Here is a 6,520-nt window from a genome sequence, read left to right as displayed (position 1 = left end):
GCATAACCTGCACTGGTAACATCGGCACCTGCAACTATTTTGGAAGTATCCGTGAGTCACGAGGACTCAATAATCTCACACCGGCGAGATCATGACTATTTAAGCTTAAGGGTAGGACCAGGTAATGAGGTGGAGTTGCAGCAAGCGCTAAGCAAATATGGTGGCTAACATACGCAAAATAAGAGCAAGATGAGAAGCTACGCAACGGTCGTGAAGCTAGAAGTGATCAAGAAGTGATCATGAATCTACTTACCGTTCAAACATAACCCAAACCTTGTTCACTTCCCGGACTCCGCCGAAAAGAGACCATCACGGCTACACACGTGGTTGATTCATTTTAATTAAGTCAAGTGTCAAGTTCTCCACAACCAAATATTAACAAATTCCCATCTACCACATAACCGCGGGCATGACTCTCGAAAGTTTATACCATGCAGGGGTGTCCCAACTTAGCCCATTACAAGCTCTCATGATCAACGAAGGATATGCCTTCTCCCGGAAAGACCCGATCAGTCTCGGAATCCCGGTTACAAGACATTTCGACAATGGTAAAACAAGACCAGCAAGACCGCCCGAATGTGCCGACAAATCCCGATAGGAGCTGCACATAGCTCATTCTCACGGCACACCGGATGGGCCAGACGTCGAGTTGGCATAGACCCTAATTGCCTAGGGGGCACCGGACATCGCCTAGGTTGGACCAACACTTAGAGGAGCACTGGCCCGGGGGTTTAAAATAAAGATGACCCTCGAGTCTGCATAACCCAAGGGAAAAGGCTTAGGTTGGCAAATGTAAAACCAAGGTTGGGCCTTGCTGGAGGAGTTTTATTCAAGGCGAACTGTCAAGGGGGTCTCATAACCCGAACCGCGTAAGGAATGCAAAATCAAGGAACATAACACCGGTATGAGGAAAACTAAGGTGGCCAGAGTGGAACAAAACACCGAGCAAAAGGCCAAGCCTTCCACCCTTTGCCAAGTATATAGATGCATTTATTAAATAAGAGATAATGTGATATCCCAACATAAACATGTTCCAACATGGAACAACCTGCAAGGCACCTACAACTAGCAACGCTAAAAGAGGGGCTGAGCAAAAGCGGTAACTTAGCCAAACAACAGTTTGCTGGGAAGGTGGGTTAGAGGCTTGACATGGCAATATGGGAGGCATGATAAACAAGTGGTAGGTAGCGCGACATAGCGATAGAGCGAACAACTAGCAAGCAAAGATAGAGGTGATATCGGGGGTAATGGTCATCTTGCCTGAGATCCCGCAAGGAAGAAGAACGAGTCCATGAAGAAGATGAACGGGCGTAGTCGAACGGATCCTCACAAACACAACGTAAACGAAACTATAAAGGAGAAGCACAGCAGGAAAGAAGAAAACAACATGGTAAACACCCATCACATAAACATGGCATGATGCACAATCAAGTATGATGCATGTCCGGTTTAATGCTGCATGGCATGGCAAAGTGCACGAACAATACTACAAATTAAGTGGAGCTCAATATGCAACGAGTTGCATATTGATGAAACACCACATTAAATTACTTAGTTCGCTCTCATTTATGTACCTAACAATATTAAATGTTGTTAAACATGGCAGGAGGTGAAGCATAATAAAACTACCTATCTAGGCAAGTTTAAATGAGGCCAGAAATAACAAACAACATTTCCGGAAAATCCTCATGTGCATATTTTAGATTTGGTACTGTTTTGCCCTAAATCATATTTTATTTTCATTAAACAGGAAAATAAAGTGCTACTTGTTAATCTATGCATTTTTCTACCCCATTTACATATAAAGTTTATTTAAAATGGAGCTACGGTTATTTAGTTATGAAATAAATCATCTTAACATGGCATTTAGCAAATTAATGCAAACAACAAGTTAAACCATTTAAACATGGATGAAAGTTGCATATTATGAAGCTAGAAGAAATTCTAAGTATTTTACAAATATGGTTTGTTTAATTCCGATGGATGGTTGTTGATTTTTTTATATGCATGAAGTTTGAGGGGTTTTCTGCAAATCTGTAGTACTCAGGATAATGTTAAATTTGTAGTCAATGGAAAAAAATATCAATGGGCCGAATCTGTCAGGCCCAACAGTGCACAGGGAGTGGTTTGGGCGGCTGCTCCCATCGGGCCTTTAGGCCGGTCGGTGGTGAGCGGCCCGCAGGAGAGCAGGCAAGCCGCGGTGGATCTGGCCCAAGGGGCGGCTTGGAGGCAGACCGAGTTGGGCCTTGGCGGGGCGTGCGGCTGTGACTTGGGGGGCTACTGGTGATGCTGAGCCGGGTCTAGAGCCGCGCTAGTCAACACACATGGCTAGAGCGTGCATGGACCTTTGCTAGACAGGAAGCAGAGTAGCAGCGGCGGGGCTTGAGGCCGGCAACGGGAATGCAAAGGGCAGTCGACGTAGGCGAGGGAAGCGGCGGTACTCTGGCACGACAGGGAGCTCGGCGAACGTGGTTGAGCTGGAGGCATCGGTGTTCAGCGGGGCAAAGAGGACCACCATGGTGGCCTTCTGGAACTCATCCATGATGGTGTGACAGCGAGTTCATGTCCTGTGGAGGGGATTCATTCCTGGCGCCGACAAAGCTTGACAGCGGCGGCGCATGGTCTTGGTAGCCGGCAGCACAATTCTACGAGGACGACCTTGATGTTCGGAAGACTGAAGGCGCACGGGGTCAAGGAAGACGACTCGAGGGAACTTGGAGAGGTGGCGGGAGGTGGTGAAGTAGCGGTTCCGGCGAAATTACAGAGGCCGGGGGGTCAAGGAGCCGACGAGGAAGATCAGGACTGACTAGACCCGGCCGAGGACAACGACGCCCGATCATTGAAGGCGAGGATGGCCGGCGGTAGACAACTTGGGTTTCCTATTGGACGAACAGAGAGAGGGAAAATGGGTGTGTGTGTGTGAGAGAGAACTGGAGAGGAAAGAGAGAAGCAGGGGCATGGCCTGGCTGTGGTCGATGCCGCCCCGGGTGTGCTCGGGTGCTCCTCCCGAGCAGGAGCCCCGTGGTGATAGGGCGCAGGGGAAGACGAAGCAGGAGGCCAGGGACGAGACAAGGCTTGGGCAGGAGAAGGAGGGGCGCTGCACTGAAAGCAAGGTGGAGGTGCTCGGGTGGATTTGGATTGGGAGGATCCCAAGGTGGAAGAGGAGTGTTGGCGGGGAGAAGGATTGGATGGGACAGACTACCTAAAACCTAGGGTTAGACTGATCTATATAGCAGATGGATTTTTGTGTAGGGGCTACCTCGTCCCTCCGATCGCAATCGGATGACCGAGAAAAAAATAGGTAGGGAGTCCGAATAAGAAAACGGAGATGTTTTATAGATGTTTGGAGGTGATCCGAATCCAACGGTGATTACTGAGCGATTCTGGTCCGGGGCAGTTTTGGACGCACACGCGAGGTTGTCAAGGGGATCCATGGATGTGCAGATAGGTGAGGCGATCAAACAAGAGGGAAACGAGAACCCGGTTGGTCTGAGAAAAGTCAAGAGAGAAGAGGAGGAAGCGGCAACTATCAATGGATGCAAGTGTTTGAAAACATGCAATGCAATATGCATGACGACATGATGAAAGCAACAAACAAATGAAACACGCGGCAACAAAGAAAAACAAGGAAGTCATCTGGAGCGTCGGTCTCGGGGCGTCACAATAGGTTTCACTAGTGGCTTCTCTCGATAAAAATAGCAAAAGGTGGGTGAAAAAATTACTGTTGGGCAATTGATAGAACTTCAAATACTCACGACGATATCCAGGCAATGATCATTACGTAGGCATCACGTCCAAGATTAGTAGATGGACTCCTGCCTGCTACTAATACTCCACACATCGACCGCTATCCAGCATGCATCTAGTGTATTAAGTTCATGGACAAATGGAGTAATGCAATAAGAACGATGACATGATGTAAATAAGATCTATATATGTAGAGATAGACCCCATCGTTTTATCCTTAGTAGCAACAATACATACGTGTCGGTTCCATTTCTGTCACTGGGATCAAGCACTGTAAGATCGAACCCATATAAAGCACCTATTCCCATTGCAAGATAAATAGATCAAGTTGGCTAAACAAAACCCAAATATCAGAGAAGAAATACGAGACTATAAGCAGTCATGCATAAAAGATATCAAAGAAACTCAAATACTTTCATGGATATGAAAAGAGATAGATCTGATCATAAACTCAAAATTCATCGCATCCCAACAAACACACCGCAGAAGAGTTATTGTCGGCATTCTGGGACCGGGGCTTCCCAGACATGCCTGCCTGCGGCCCATGGCGTGGCTCTATCAGCGGCCCTATACGGTCCAGTTCCAGCAACAATGACTCAAGATCCGTGCAAGGGGCCAAGCCTCGCGAGGCAGGCGACACCAAGACTTCCCTAGGGGCGGCCTCACTAGGTTGGCTCCCAAGGAGCAGAGATATGAAGGCAAGGTGCACCTCACGAGGTTCACATGACGTGAGGCATCACGACCAAGGCCAGGCGGGCGCCAGCGGGCACAGTGTACTAGTTTCCTCTTTGGTTCTAAGGAGGCAAGCGCAGGCGTGGAGTCCCGAGGAATCAAGCAAAGGTTTCCATATCGGTGCAACAAGACCAAGACCTCCAGGACGGCAGGACGGAGGTCATCATAGAGCCCATGGCAGCATCACCACCAGAGCCTTTTCTAGGCTAAGACTACTTTTGTTAGGATAGCTTGTACTAGTTGTCTGCCTTTGAATTTGGCCGTTGTGGGATTCCTTCCCGCCTAACATTTGGGAAGAGGATGAAGGCCACTATAAATAGGACTTAGCCACCACCATAGGGGATCGACATTCCACCCTGACCAGCTCACTAGCTCATCTAGCTCAAGAACACCTCACCTCCTGAGGCTGTTCATCCACTATACTAGTTCATCCTCAGCCCCTCGAGGCAATCCACCACAAAGATGGTGTAGGGTATTACACCACAAGGTGGCCGGAACCAGGATAAATCTCTGTCTCTCTCGTTCTTTGAGTTCGTTGAGCTAGGCCGTGGGATCGTTAGCGAGCGAGCTAGGGAAAGAGTGTTCTTTGTGCACACTCTTTCATCGATCGTCAGGGGTCTGCGGAGCCCTGAATCTGACATTTGGCACGCCAGGTAGGGGTGCCCTTAAACCTCTCTTTCATCGATCAACGCACCACCGCTCTACCCCTTCCATGGCTGACGCTCGTCGGACTCGTGTTGAGCGCCGAGCCGCTCTCAACACTTGCGTCGCCTAGACATCGCCCGTCAGTAGGCCTCCCGGTCACTCTCCATCACCCGCTGCCAACGCCGCCACCAACCCGGCGGGGAACGACAAGTAAGCTTCGTTGATGCACTCCTCCGTGCGAAGGGATGGACGAACCGCCACCCGTCGCTGAGTCTGGCTAGCTCGTCGTCCCATGCCCGTTGTTGGCCCGTGGACACGCAAGCTGCGCTACTCATGGCGCACGAGCTCCTGCGCTACCACCCCGTAGACGACCTCTATGAAGACTAGTTGGATCGTATCGTCGAGCTCGTCAGCGCCGCTAGGGGCTCTCTTGCACCATCCCTCTCGCTGCCTCGTCTACCCCCTGCTATGGGCGACGTGGCCCATGGAGCGCCTCCACCACCTTCCCGTCAAGACGTCGCCCTCGGACCAAGACACGTGGCCGCACGGCACGACCAGCCGCGCCGGGCGCCCGCGCGTCAAGAAGAAAGCTGCGAGGAGGTCCTACGGCCGCAAGAAGACGCTCCTGCACCCCCGAGCTACCTAGAATCGTCTGGCCAGGCCAGTTCAAGCCTGACCTGCCTCCGCGCTATGACGGCACCCCCGACCCTGCTAAGTTCCTGCAGCCAACGGCAATGAGAAGGTCATGGCGAACTGGTTTCCCATGGCCCTCAAGGATCACGCGCGCTCGTGGCTCCTGAACCTGCCCACGGGATCAATCTCTTCCTGGGGCGAGATGCGTGAGCACTTCGTCGGCAACTTCCAGGGCACTCGCGACCGCCTGCCGGCCGTGGGTGACCTACGGCACATCAAGTAGTAGCCAGGGGAAACCCTGCAGAAGTAAATCCAGCACTTCAACAGTCTTCGCCTCAAGATTCCCAAGGTGATGGACGAGGCCATCATCTCAGCATTCTCCGATGGCTTCCGTGACGTCAAGGTGAAGGAGGAACTCGCCATCCATGCGGACCTGTGCACGGCTTTGGAGATGTTCAACATGGCGACCAAGTGCGCGAGAGCTGAGGAGGGACGCCTGTCCCTCCTCGAGCTTCTAGCTGCCGACCCAAAAAACAATAAGGCCAAGACCAAGGACGTGAAGCACAATGGGGCGGCCGTGCTCGCGGCTGAACCAGATATGAAGCGCGACCGCGACAACCCCGAGTCATCCAAGGGCAGTCGCCCATTCTGTGCCTTCCACAACATACACAGCCACAACACCAATGATTGTCAGGAGCTCAGGGCCATCGCGATGGGCGCTTCGGTCGACACCCCAAGCGCAACGACCGAGGCTATGACCACG

The sequence above is a fragment of the Triticum aestivum genome, chromosome 2A, assembly GCF_018294505.1.
Source record: "Triticum aestivum cultivar Chinese Spring chromosome 2A, IWGSC CS RefSeq v2.1, whole genome shotgun sequence".
Classification (NCBI taxonomy): Eukaryota; Viridiplantae; Streptophyta; class Magnoliopsida; order Poales; family Poaceae; genus Triticum; species Triticum aestivum.
This window is presented reverse-complemented; position numbering follows the sequence as displayed.